Source organism: Rhinatrema bivittatum, chromosome 2 (assembly GCF_901001135.1).
Source record: "Rhinatrema bivittatum chromosome 2, aRhiBiv1.1, whole genome shotgun sequence".
NCBI lineage: Eukaryota > Metazoa > Chordata > Amphibia > Gymnophiona > Rhinatrematidae > Rhinatrema > Rhinatrema bivittatum.
In genome coordinates, this window is record NC_042616.1 from 810,254,517 (window position 1) to 810,269,746 (window position 15,230).

Below are 15,230 nucleotides of genomic sequence, written 5' to 3' on the forward strand. Positions count from 1 at the left end.
AACCACACCATCTATATGGACACACAAAAAACCTATGTGCAAACACACACATACCATCTATAGGAACACACAAAAATAATATGTGCACACACACACCCCATCTATAGGGACATACAAAAAACCTATGTGCACACACACCCCCATCTATAGGGACATACAAAAAACCTATGTGCACACACACACACACACACAACCCCCATCTATATGGACACACAAAAAACCTATGTGCACACACAAACACAACCCCCCATCTATATGGACACACAAAAAACCTATGTGCACACACACACACCCCATCTATAGGGACATACAAAAAACCTATGTGCACACACACACACACAACCCCCCATCTATATAGACACACAAAAAACCTATGTGCACACCCCCCCCATCTATAGGGACATACAAAAAACCTATGTGCACACACAAACACAACCCCCCATCTATATGGACACACAAAAAACCTATGTGCACACACACACCCCCCATCTATAGGGACACACAAAATCCTATGTGCACACACACCCCTCATCTATATGGACATACAAAAAACCTATGTGCACACACACACCATCTATAGGGACACACAAAAATCCTATGTGCACACACACACCCCATCTATATGGCACACAAAAAGCCTATGGGCACACACACACACCCCATCTATAGGGACATACAAAAATCCTATGTGCACACACACACACACGCACACAACCCCCCATCTATATGGACACACAAAAAACCTATGTGCACACCCCCCCCATCTATAGGGACATACAAAAAACCTATGTGCACACACACACACACCATCTATAGGGACATACAAAAAACCTATGTGCACACACCCCCCATCTATAGGGACCCACAAAAAACCTATCTGTGTGCACACACACACACAACCCCCCATCTATATGGACACACAAAATACCTATGTGCACACACAGCCCTCATCTATATGGACATACAAAAAACCTATGTGCACACACACACACACACATACACCATCTATATGGACACACACAAAACCTATGTGCACACACACACACCATCTATAGAGACACACAAAATACATATGTACACACACACACACACACACCATCTATAGAGACACACAAAAAACATATGTGCACATACCCCCCCCATCTATAGGGACATACAAAAATCCTATGTGCACACACACACCATCTATAGGGACACACAAAAACCTATGTGCACACACACACCCCCCCCATCTATATGGATATACAAAAAAAACTATGTGTACACACACACACACATGCACACCATCTATATGGACACACAAAAAACCTATGTGCACATACACACACACACACACATGCATACCATCTATATGGACACACACAAAACCTATGTGCACACACCCTCATGCACTTCCACATCCATCCACATCCAAGGTCCCAGAAGATGGCCCATGGTATTTGACTATGTAAGTGTGAGCCTGGATGCTCCGCAGCCACTGTGCGTTGTCTGTACCAGTGATAAAGGGTGTGCACGGAGTTCAAACACAGGAACGTGCATTTTCCATCTTTCGTCCACATTTACGACACGTTCTGCTACCTTATCTGAGATTAATCCCAGACGTGCAGCCTTTGGCAGACATTCACTACGAATTCTTCTTCCGCTGAAACTGTGGCTGTCTCTTGAACTTTTATGGATTATTAATTGCTGGATTAGATGTTTATCTGTACACGGCTTAGTTCAATGTATTTGAGATGAGTGGTTTATAAATTGTATAAAATAAATTGCACACACGTATACAGGCTCAGCCAGTGTACGCACAGATTCCTGCCTTCACTTATCGCTGCTCCTGGTGGCTTCATCATATGTCTAACTCACCTATGGCAAGGGCAGCTTACACACAGCAGAGAGAGAGTGTGTATGTGAGTGTGTGTATATAAAGAATACATGTAGTGTGTGACTGTGCAGTGTGTATAGTGTAACTTGGGTGTGGTGTATTTTCATGCATCCATGTGTCTGTCTGTCTGTGCCAGGCTTCCAAAGCTGAACTGCGCTGCACAGAATGATTTTTGTAAGCAGCACTAAGTATAATTTCTGTAGCACTAGGAGATGGATGCAGCACTGTTAGTTCTACACAAGGGACAATCTGTGCTCAGGGGAGTTTACAATCTAATCCAGACAAACTGACAACATAAATAAGAGATGCTGGAGAAAAGAAGAAGTTTGGAATCCTAATCATTTCAAAAGCCAAGTAAGAAACAGCAGCTCGGTGTGGGTTAAATGATTCCTTGTAGTTAATTCTTTAAAAGGGAAAGGGACACACAAAAAACCTATGTGCACACGCACACACCCCATCTATAGGGACACATACAAATCCTATGTGCACACACACACCTCATCTATAGGGACACACAAAAAACCTACGTGCACACACACACATATATACAAATCTCTAAATAAATAAATAAATAAAAATCTCTAAATAAATAAAATAAATAAATACATAAATAAGGCTGTCCCATCCCAAAATACTTAATCCATGCCTGTGCTTCCCAGCATCCAGCTCCTCTCACTGCGAGTCTCTGCTCCATGCACCTTGCACTCCAGTCTCCAGGAAGGGGAAGGGAAAGCTCCCAGGGGATGCCTGGAGACTCCGGGGCACTTCTAACTTTACTTGTGCCTCTATAGTATACACACACACACCCCAAACACGCACACACACGCTACATAGACACACACATGCACAGACACGCCCACTACACAGACACTCTAACACTACATGCACACACACACACCATGCACATACACTGCACACAGACGTACATTCATACACATGAACATGCACATACACACACACACTACACACACACACATGCACATACACGCTACACAGTCACACACATGCACAGACACTGCACACAGACATACATTCATACACATGAACATGCACATACACACACATGCACACCCCCAAACATGCACATACACGCTACACTGACACACACATGCAGATACATGCCTACTACACAGACACTCTTACACTACATGCACACACACGCCATGCACATACACTGCACACAGACGTACATTCATACACATGAACATGCACATACACACACACACTACACACACACACATGCACATACACGCTACACAGTCACACACATGCACAGACACTGCACACAGACATACATTGATACACATGAACATGCACATACACACACACACTACACACACACACATGCACATACACGCTACACAGTCACACACATGCACAGACACTGCACACAGACATACATTCATACACATGAACATGCACATACACACACATACACACCCCCAAACATGCACATACACGCTACACTGACACACACATGCAGATACACGCCCACTATACAGACACTCATACACTACATGCACACACATGCAAGACACATGCACATACACTACACACAGACATACATTCATGCACATGAACATACACACTACACACATGCACACACATGCCATGCACATACAGACACACATGCACATACACTACACACAGACATACATTCATGCACATGAACATACACACTACACACATGCACACACACGCCATGCACCTACATACACAGAACTCCACCTGCATACACACACCATGTTTATGGCCATAATACTCACACCCAGCCCCTCCCACACATACACAGACAGGCAGTGAGGGCCCAGGCTCGACTCCCAGGGGCCCGGCAGGCTGCTGAAGAGTTAATGGGCTGCACTGAAGCACTGACAGCCGCAGCAGCAGCAGCTCTGCCGTTGGCTGGGCGAAGCCTGTGATGCCAGACAGTGTCACCAATCGGGAGAAAAGGCAACCTCAGGCTCCTCACTGCTAGCCCTCCTTGAAACTGTGAGTGTGGGCTAGAAGGAGGTAAGGCGTGCAGAGAGACAGGAGGGAGAGAAAGAAGAGAGACACACACAGAAACAGAGAGATACGGGAGGGAAAGACAGAGAATCGGGCACAGAAAAGGAGAGAGGGACACATACAGAAAGAAGGAGACAGTCAGAGAGCATCAAATACACAGCGAGAAAGAGAGACAGAGGCACGCATGCACAGAAACAGGTATAAATATACATAGAGGAGGGAGGAGGAAGGAGGAAGGATCAGAGATGCAGAGAAAGCACAGGAGAGAGGGAAAGTCAGGGAGAGAGTGACAGGAAGTAACAGAGAAAGAGAGAAGGGGAGGAAAAGAGACACAAAAGCAGAGAGAGAAAGATAAAGAGATCTGTCATATACACAGGGAGAGAGAGTGTCAGGAAGATGGAGAGACAGAGAGAGGGAAGGAGAGTAACAGCAAAGGACAGACAGATTGGAGAGAGACAGGGAGAGTGAGACGGGAAGACGGTGTGACAAGGAGACAGAGAAAGGGAGAGACAGCAGCTCAGCTCTCCAGGCTGCCGGAAGGTCACCTGCCATCCCCTCCCCACCCCCCCCCCCCAGCCTCTCCGACCCTGGCAGCCAGCAGCACCGCAGGAGGGAAGCCGGGGACCCAGGGACCAGGGCGCTCTGCAGCTCGGCCTCCTCACGCGGGTAAGTCCTCTGCTCTTCTCCTTACTTCCGGGGCTGTGGGGTTTGGAGCATGGGGACGGGGGAGTCCCAGCCTCCCTGTGCCAGGAAATTGCCAGCCTTGTATCTGGCAGCAGCGAGCGGGGGTGGGAACCTCTTCGGGCCCCTTGGGGCCACCTTTGGTCTGGGAATGTCTGACTCAGATTTACATGGCTGATCAGAGCTGACCGTGAGCCTTCGATTTTGCTGTTTGGGAGAATCTGGATTTCTTGGGAAGGGTTCAGCTTGATAGGAATTCTCTCACTGTTCAAAGTATTTGCAGACAGGATGCATCTATAGGTGCCTGTAATAGAAGGAACATCTGGGTCTGGTATGCATCCAGACACCAATGGGCCAGCTTTGTCCAAAACTGATTCATGTTCTGTCCCAGTTTGATTTCCATCACTTCACACACACACACACACACACACACACACACACATACACACATACACTCTCACCGAGACATACACACAGATACACCCTTATAAGTACACACATACATATATAATCTCATTGCACACACTCTCAGATATACTCTCACACAGAAATACACTCTCACTGAGACATACACACAGATACACCCTTATAAGTACACACATACATATATAATCTCATTGCACACACTCTCAGATATACTCTCACACAGAAATACACTCTCACTGAGACATACACACAGATACACCCTTATAAGTACACACATACATATATAATCTCATTGCACACACTCTCAGATATACTCTCACACAGAAATACACTCTCACTGAGACATACACATAGATACACCCTTATAAGTACACACATACATATATAATCTCATTGCACACACTCTCAGATATACTCTCACACAGAAATACACTCTCACAGAGACAAACACACAGATACACCCTTATAAGTACACACATACATATATAATCTCATTGCACACATTCTCAGATATACTCTCACACAGAAATACACTCTCACAGAGACATACACACAGATACACCCTTATAAGTACACACATACATATATAATCTCATTGCACACACTCTCAGATATACTCTCACACAGAAATACACTCTCACTGAGACATACACACAGATACACCCTTATAAGTACACACATACATATATAATCTCATTGCACACACTCTCAGATATACTCTCACACAGAAATACACTCTCACTGAGACATACACACAGATACACCCTTATAAGTACACACATACATATATAATCTCATTGCACACACTCTCAGATATACTCTCACACAGAAATACACTCTCACTGAGACATACACATAGATACACCCTTATAAGTACACACATACATATATAATCTCATTGCACACACTCTCAGATATACTCTCACACAGAAATACACTCTCACTGAGACATACATACAGATACACCCTTATAAGTACACACATACATATATAATCTCATTGCACACACTCTGTAATAAAAGGAACATCTGGGTCTGGTATGCATCCAGAAACCAATGGGCCAGCTTTGTCCAAAACTGATTCATGCTCTGTCCTAGTTTGATTTCCATCACTTCACACACACACAGAAATACACTCTCACCGAGACATACACACAGATACACCTTTATAAGTACACACATACATATACAATCTCATTGCACACACTCTCAGATATACTCTCACACAGAAATACACTCTCACCGAGACATACACACAGATACACCCTTATAAGTACACACACACATATATAATCTCATTGCACACACTCTCAGATATACTCTCACACAGAAATACACTCTCACAGAGACAAACACACAGATACACCCTTATAAGTACACACATACATATATAATCTCATTGCACACATTCTCAGATATACTCTCACACAGAAATACACTCTCACAGAGACATACACACAGATACACCCTTATAAGTACACACATACATATATAATCTCATTGCACACACTCTCAGATATACTCTCACACAGAAATACACTCTCACCGAGACATACACACAGATACACCCTTATAAGTACACACACACATATATAATCTCATTGCACACACTCTCAGATATACTCTCACACAAATACACTCTCACCGAGACATACACACGCATATAATCTCATTGCACACACTCTCAGATATACTCTCTCACAGAGACATACACACAGAGACACCCTTATAAGTACACACACACATATAATCTCATTGCACACACTCTCAGATATACTCTCACAAGAACACTCACACACAATATTTATTTAATTTATTTATTTATTTAATAGCTTTTATATACCGGCATTAGTGTGAAACATCATGACGATTCACATTTTAACAAAATGAGTGGAAAATACATTAAAACATAGGCGCACACACACATGGATACGCTCTCAGAAATACACATACACACGATACACTCTCATAGGCACACAAACAGATACACTCACAAGTACCCACACATGATGCACTTTCACATACACACACACTCACTCAAATACACTCTCACAGGCACACACACACACATTCACTCTCAGGCACACACACACATAGATATACTCTCACAAGTACATACACACAATACACTCTCATAAGTGCATGACACATGATATACTCTCACAGGCACAAACACACACAGATACACTCTCACAAGTACACACACGATGTACTCACAAGTTTACATACGATACACTCTCACTGGCACACACAATCAGATACACTCTCAATTACATATACACAGATATGCTCTCACAGATACACACACAGATTCACTCATAAGTACCCACACACAATGCACTCTCACAGGCACATACACTCAAATACACTATCACAGGCGTACACACAATATACTCTCATAGGTGCACAATATGTGATACACTCTCTTAGGCACACACACAGATACACTCTCACAAGTACACACACACACAGATACACTCACAAATACACATACACGATACACTCTCACAGGCACACATACTCAGATACACTCTCAAGTACATAAACACACACATACACTCACAAGTATACACACATGCATTCATAGGCGTGTGCACACATACACTCACAAGTACACACACACGATACACTCACAAGCACACACACTGACTCTCATAGGCACATGCACACACACACACACACTTTAACAGGCATACACATCCTCAGATATAGTCTCACAAGTACACACACACACGATAAATTCTCACAGGTGCACACACACAAGATACACTCTCATAGGTGCACACACCCACAGATACACTCTCATGATCACACACACACTGTTACAGGCACACTCACAGTTAATTTAGGCAGGGGAGGGGTAGAGGGTTAATCTCAGTGGGTTCATTCCTTAATAAAGATTATACACGTTCATGTGCAGGGCTTGTAGTTCACAGGACACAGCCCTGAGTAATTTGTTGGTAAGCTCTTTGTGTTCACAGTCACACTGAAGAGCTCGGAAGTGTTTGCCAAAGGCCTGGCTCCTTGAATAAAGCAAATAGAGGCTTGTTTATTTATTTATTTACACCTGGGTAAGAACAATGTACTCACAATGATACAAAGCAACCAAAGCAAGAAATCAGGAAAAGACTGCACTGCCATTCGTTGTCAAAGAGCGCAGGTATCATAAAGGTTTCTAAAATCTTACGCACAGACACAGCGCTTACCATGAGCCTGTCCTTAGCCAGCCACTGCTGACCGTGGATCTCAGCAGCACAACCCAAACACCTGTGGAAAAAATAGCAACTTCACTTTCCTTCTGAGACTACAAGTAGTCAACTCTTCTTTTAATTCCTCAGCAAGGGATTTCCAAAGTGAGGGATCGGTGACGGGGAAACAACCATGCCAGAAATGATTCATTATATTAGGAGACTCCTCCCGGGTAGCAGAGACCCCCCCTCCTCCTCCATTGTGATCAGGAGACTCCTCCCAGATAGCAGAGAGACCCCTCCTCCGCTGTGGACAGGAGACTCCTCCCGGGTAGCAGAGAGACCTCTCCTCCGCTGTCGTCAGGAGACTCCTCCCGGGTAGCAGAGAGACCCCCTCCTCCGCTGTGGTCAGGAGACTCCTCCCGGGTAGCAGAGAGACCCCTCCTCCGCTGTGGACAGGAGACTCCTCCCGGATAGCAGAGAGACCCCTCCTCCGCTGTGGTCAGGAGACTCCTCCCAGGTAGCAGAGAGACCCCTCCTCCGCTGTGGTCAGGAGACTCCTCCCGGGTAGCAGAGAGACCCCTCCTCCGGTTTGATCAGGAGCCTCCTCCCAGATAGAGAGAGACCCCTCCACCGCTGTGGTCAGGAGACTCCTCCCGGGTAGCAGAGAGACCCCTCCTCCGCTGTGGCCAGGAGACTCCTCCAGGGTAGCAGAGACCCCCCCCCCCCACCCTGCCTCCGCTGTGGTCAGGAGACTCCTCCCGGGTAGCAGAGAGACCCCTCCTCCGCTGTGGCCAGGAGACTCCTCCCGGGTAGCAGAGAGACCCCTCCGCTGTGGCCAGAGGATGGAGAGATGTACTTGTCAGCGTGGCTGGAAGTGAATTTTAGGATTGGCAGTAGATAATCTGAGGTTAATCTGTGCCGGGGCTAGAGCACCACTCGTTATGATCAGGGAGGCGTTCTGTGGATTCTCATTGATCTGTGTGAACGGGTCTCACCCTGGCACACAGGTGGTCACAGAGGTCATTTTCTGCCGGGCCGCTGAACTCGCTTCTGTTTCCCTTCCATTGCAGCTGGAGTGGAAGGTGGCGGTCCTGGCCCTGACCTGATACCTTTGTTCTTTTATTTAGAAAATTATCACTGGGCGTTTAATCTGTACCCAGTGAGGGGCACACAATGACATGCCAAGCCCAGGTCATGGGATCCTCCATGGGTCAGGGCCCGGCCAGAGACTTCTCCATGGGTCTGGGCCTGGTCAGGGACTTTGCCACAGGTCAGGGCCTGGCCATGGAATTCGCCACAGGTCAGGGCCCGGCCACGGACATCTCAACGGTGGCCACGGACCTTGCCACGGGTTAGGGCCTGGCCACGGACTTCTCCACGGGTCAGGGCCCGGCTATGCACTCCATCAGGGCCAATTTTCTCTTTAAAATATCCAGTGATGGTGCAACTACAACCAGACTGAGCAGGAGGCATTGATCATGTTAATTAAAAGGGGGACAATTTTGCCACAATCCCATGTGGAAAGGGAAAGCCGGCATGGGGTTTTCCTTTGAAATCAGGCCAGCCACACGTGGCCGCTGTAAAGTGTGTGCATAGTCTACGCTTTCCCTTCCTTCCCCCACCTCCTCCTGTCTAGTCGGCGGGCGGAGAAAGTGCTCACACTGTGAACAGTGCATGTTCCTTCACCCCCAGTAAGAGGAGGCAATTTTCCACGGGGCTTAGTACGTGGCCAGACAACTATTTCCGGTGCAAAAATCCATGAAAAATACCTTTAAAAAAAAAACAAAAAACTTTTTATTTTGGCGAAGACTTGTGTTTCCATCTGAGCCAGTATTAAACGTCCATCTCTAAAGTCTGTGCGTCTTAAGTTCCAGACTTGGCTGGGAGAAAGCGAATATTGTGAAATCTCTGCAGGTTTCACTGCCTCTGCTTCATTTGACTAACAGGCCGGTGCAGTATTAGCGCGTAGAAAGCGGGTGCTCCACCCAGGCAACATGGCTGGGAGCCCCTGTCTGACCTGCCCGAAGCTCCCTCCTCCCAAGGTCGGGCCTCCGAGTGGTCCTTTGATAAATAAGTAATTACATAAACAAGTTCAGGGTACTTTTTGTGCGGGAGCAGTTAGTCGGCCAACGTTTAGACACCCATACCGCCAAATATCTGATGCAAGTTAGCCAGATAAGTTTATCTGGCAGCCTCACAACTGAATATTGACTCCCCTATTCTTGAACTCATGGATCTGTGGAGCAGAAACCTAGGAGAGCAGTAAACAACAGGGAGGGGGGAGGTGTGCGTGAATTATTGACAACCCTAAGACAGGACAAAGACCTTGGGGTAACTGTGTCTAATGATCTCAAAGTAACAAAATAGTATGCAGGTGGCGAGAATCAGAGAGAACCTAGAAGAACTGGTAGGCCTGATTGACAAACTGAAGAGTAGTAAATCACCTGGACCGGATGGTATACACCCCAGAGTTCTGAAGGAACTAAAAAATGAAATTTCAGACCTATTAGTAAAAATTTGTAACTTATCATTAAAATCATCCATTGTACCTGAAGACTGGAGGATAGCAAATGTAACCCCGATATTTAAAAGGGCTCCAGGGGCGTACGGGAAACTACAGATCAGTTAGCCTGACTTCAGTGCCAGGAAAAATAGTGGAAAGTGTTCTAAACATCAAAATCACAGAACATATAGAAAGACATGGTTTAATGGAACAAAGTCAGCATGGCTTTACCCAGGGCAAGTCTTGCCTCACAAATCTGCTATACTTTTTTGAAGGAGTTAATAAACATGTGGATAAAGGTGAACCAGAAGATGTAGTGTATTTGGATTTTCAGAAGGTGTTTGACAAAGTTCCTCATGAGAGGCTTATAGGAAAAGTAAAAAGTCATGGCATAGGAGGTGATGTCCTTTTGTGGATTACAAAATTGTTCAGAGTAGTTAAATCACAAGCAGATTGTAATAAATTGCAGGAAGACCTTGTGAGACTGGAAAATTGGGCATGCAAATGGCAGATGAAATTTAATTTGGATAAGTGCACGGTGATGCATATAGGGAAAAATAACCCATGCTATAGTTACACAATGTTAGGTTCCATATTTGGAGCTACCACCCAAGAAAGAGATCTAGGCATCATAGTGGATAACATTGACATTGTCGGTTCAGTGTGCTGCAGCAGTCAAAAAAGCAAACAGAATGTTGAGAATTATTAGAAAGGGAATGGTGAATAAAACGGAAAATGTCATAATGCCTCTGTATCGCTCCATGGTGAGACCGCACCTTGAATACTGTGTGCAATTCTGGTCGCCGCATCTCAAAAAAGATATAATTGTGATGGAGAAGGTACAGAGAAGGGCGACCAAAATGATAAAGAGGATGGAACAGCTCCCCTATGAGGAAAGACTAAAGAGATTAGGACTTTTCAGCTTGGAGAAGAGACGGCTGAGGGGGGATATGATAGAGATCTTTAAGATCATGAGAGGTCTAGAACGGGTAAATGTGAATCGGTTATTTACTCTTTCGGATAATAGAAGGACTAGGGGGCACTCCATGAAGTTAGCAAGTAGCACATTTAAAACTAATCGGAGAAAGTTCTTTTTCACTCAACGCACAATTAAACTCTGGAATTTGTTGCCAGAGGATGTGGTTAGTGCAGTTAGTATAGCTGTGTTTAAAAAAGGATTGTATAAGTTCTTGGAGGAGAAGTCCATTACCTGTTATTAATTAAGTTGACTTAGAAATAGTCACTGCTATTACTAGCAATAGTAACATGGAATAGACTTAGTTTTTGGGTACTTGCCAGGTTCCTATGGCCTGGATTGGCCACTGTTGGAAACAGGATGCTGGGCTTGATGGACCCTTGGTCTGACCCAGTATGGCATGCTCTTATGTTCTTATGATGCGGGGGTGAGTAGCACGAGATATAAGCAGCAGGAAAAAGGAGGGGATCATGCTTCTGTACAGGCCATTGCTGAGGCCTTGCTTAGGCTTATTGTGTTCAATTGGAGAGGCCGCACCTCTGGAAGGATACAGACAAGCTGGAGGCGATTCAGAGAAAGGCAACTGCACCAAAGGCCACATGAGATGAATCAGGGGCCTAAACGAGTAGTCCCTAGAAAAGAGAGGCAGGGGAGATTTGAGATGCCTTCAAAGGTAGAAGTAATGCGCGCAATGAAAGCATTTATTGGTATAAAAATGATTCAAGGACAAGAGGTCATGAGGTGAGGCTGGAAGGGGAGACCCAAGAGCAACAACAGAAAATATTTCTTCATGGTAAGGGGGTGAGCAGCGCACAAAATAGCTCCTGGGGTGGGGGGGTGGGGGGAAGGAAGTAGTGAGGAAGTGAAGGCAAAGTCAAAGACCACGTAGGGTTTGGGCAAGGCTCCATGGGGCTGATGCAATATCGCGAGCGTAGAAACGCGCGTCCAAACTGGGCGCACGTCCACCTCTCCTGGGCGCGCAATGCAGTATTCTAACGAGCCGCCGCCGCCACGCTAGGGAGAAATTGTGCATCCCTAGCACCTCCCTGGCATCGGGTGCCCGGGAGACGTGGTCGAGCACAGGTAGGGAAAGACGAGCACCCGTTTTATCCCGCCGCAGATAATTTACCGGCACAGCGTACACACACACCTGCAGCGTGTATGTTGTGTGCCCCTCCCAATCTTTAGTCATCACACGGCACAGATCCTAGGAGGAACCTCAGAGAAGCCGTATCTTTTGGTTTTCAGTTGAGCCCTTGATGCACAGCAAGACGTCCGCCTGCTCTAAGGGCTGGCATTAAATTTGCCGCGTTAAAAAGCGTCGTTGGACGCACGGTGGGTCTTTTGCATCCGGGGTGATAACAGCCTCATCTGCATGGCATTTAGTAGTATTCTTATTGTGTTTTATAGATTTGTTGTCATCCGCACTGAACACTTTGTGAGTGGGAGGTGTGGAATGGAAGCTCTGCATAAATACAAAAAATTAATTTTACCCGTGATGAGCGCTATTAGCTTCGCGTTGGTTTGGTCGCTTGTATCGGATGCGCTAATCCCCTAATTGCCATCAGGTGCTAGTCTGGCGTGTCCAACCGCGGGAGTCACCCTACGCACTAGACTGAGCGCAGCACGGGGTTGATTTTAAGAGGCGCGCGCACGTGGACACAGCGATTTTATTAACATGCGTGCGCCGCCACGTGCGGGTTATAAAATCAGATGTCTGCGCGCGCATGTGTGCCCGATTTGAATAACTGCCTTTGGAGAGGCCCGGCACTTTGGCGCGTAACGGGGCTCAGTCTCACACGTAATCCCCATTATTTACGCACGTGGCCCCTTTAAAATCGGGCCGTACCTTAGCACGGGGAGTGATTTTCTGTGTGTGCGTGTGGTGCGAGGGTGTTGTGAGAGTGTTGCGTGTGTGTGCTCTGGCTGTGTGCTCTGTTACATGTGCGTGCGTGTGGTGCGAGGGTGTTGTGAGAGTGTTGGGTGTGCGCTCTGGATGTGTGCTCTGTTACATGTGCGTGAGTGTGGTGCGAGGGTGTTGTGAGAGTGTTGGGTGTGTGTGTGCTCTGGATGTGTGCTCTGTTACATGTGCGTGCGTGTGGTGCGAGGGTGTTGTGAGAGTGTTGCGTGTGTGTGCTCTGGATGTGTGCTCTGTTACATGTGCGTGCGTGTGGTGCGAGGATGTTGTGAGAGTGTTGTGTGTGTGCTCTGGATGTGTGCTCTGTTACATGTGCGTGCGTGTGGTGCGAGGGTGTTGTGTGTTTGTGTGCTCTGGATGTGTGCTCTGTTACATGTGCGTGCGTGTGGTGCGAGGGTGTGTTGTGAGAGTGTTGTGTGTGTGTGTGCTCTGTTACATGTGCGTGCGTGTGGTGCGAGGGTGTTGTGAGAGTGTTGTGTGTGTGTGTGCTCTGGATGTGTGCTCTGTTACATGTGCGTTCGTGTGGTGCGAGGGTGTTGTGAGAGTGTTGGGTGTGTGTGTGCTCTGGCTGTGTGCTGTTACATGTGCGTGCATGTGGTGCGAGGGTGTTGTGAGAGTGTTGCGTGTGTGTGCTCTGGATGTGTGCTGTTACATGTGCGTGCATGTGGTGCGAGGGTGTTGTGAGAGTGTTGCGTGTGTGTGCTCTGGATGTGTGCTGTTACATGTGCGTGCGTGTGGTGCGAGGGTGTTGTGAGAGTGTTGTGTGTGTGTGTGCTCTGGATGTGTGCTCTGTTACATGTGCGTGCGTGTGGTGCGAGGGTGTTGTGAGAGTGTTGCGTGTGTGTGCTCTGGATGTGTGCTCTGTTACATGTGCGTGCGTGTGGTGCGAGGGTGTTGTGAGAGTGTTGCGTGTGTGTGCTCTGGATGTGTGCTCTGTTACATGTGCGTGCGTGTGGTGCGAGGATGTTGTGAGAGTGTTGTGTGTGTGCTCTGGATGTGTGCTCTGTTACATGTGCGTGCGTGTGGTGTGAGGGTGTTGTGAGAGTGTTGTGTGTTTGTGTGCTCTGGATGTGTGCTCTGTTACATGTGCGTGCATGTGGTGCGAGGGTGTTGTGAGAGTGTTGCGTGTGTGTGCTCTGGATGTGTGCTCTGTTACATGTGCGTGCCTACGGTGCGAGGGTGTTGTGAGAGTGTTGTGTGTGTGTGCTCTGGATGTGTGCTCTGTTACATGTGCATGCGTGTGGTGCGAGGATGTTGTGAGAGTGTTGTGTGTGTGCTCTGGATGTGTGCTCTGTTACATGTGCGTGCGTGTGGTGCGAGGGTGTTGTGAGAGTGTTGTGTGTTTGTGTGCTCTGGATGTGTGCTCTGTTACATGTGCGTGCGTGTGGTGCGAGGGTGTTGTGAGAGTGTTGTGTGTGTGTGTGCTCTGTTACATGTGCGTGCGTGTGGTGCGAGGGTGTTGTGAGAGTGTTGTGTGTGTGTGTGCTCTGGATGTGTGCTCTGTTACATGTGCGTGCGTGTGGTGCGAGGGTGTGTGTGAGAGTGATGAGTGTGTGTGCTCTGGATGTGTGCTCTGTTACATGTGCGTGCGTGTGGTGCGAGGGTGTTGTGAGAGTGTTGGGTGTGTGTGTGCTCTGTTACATGTGTGTGCCTGTG

The 15,230-nt window shown here is 46.9% G+C and overlaps 1 protein-coding gene across 1 annotated transcript in view; it reads left to right on the top strand.

The window, feature by feature from the left end:
- The first annotated feature begins 3,823 nt into the window (after window positions 1-3,823).
- LRRC24 (leucine rich repeat containing 24) overlaps window positions 3,824-15,230 on the top strand; it is a 140,574-nt gene continuing 129,167 nt past the window's right edge. Inside the window, exon 1 of the mRNA XM_029592214.1 lies at window positions 3,824-4,546. The gene's annotated coding sequence lies outside the window, so the exon portion shown is untranslated. The remainder of the gene's footprint in view (window positions 4,547-15,230) is intronic.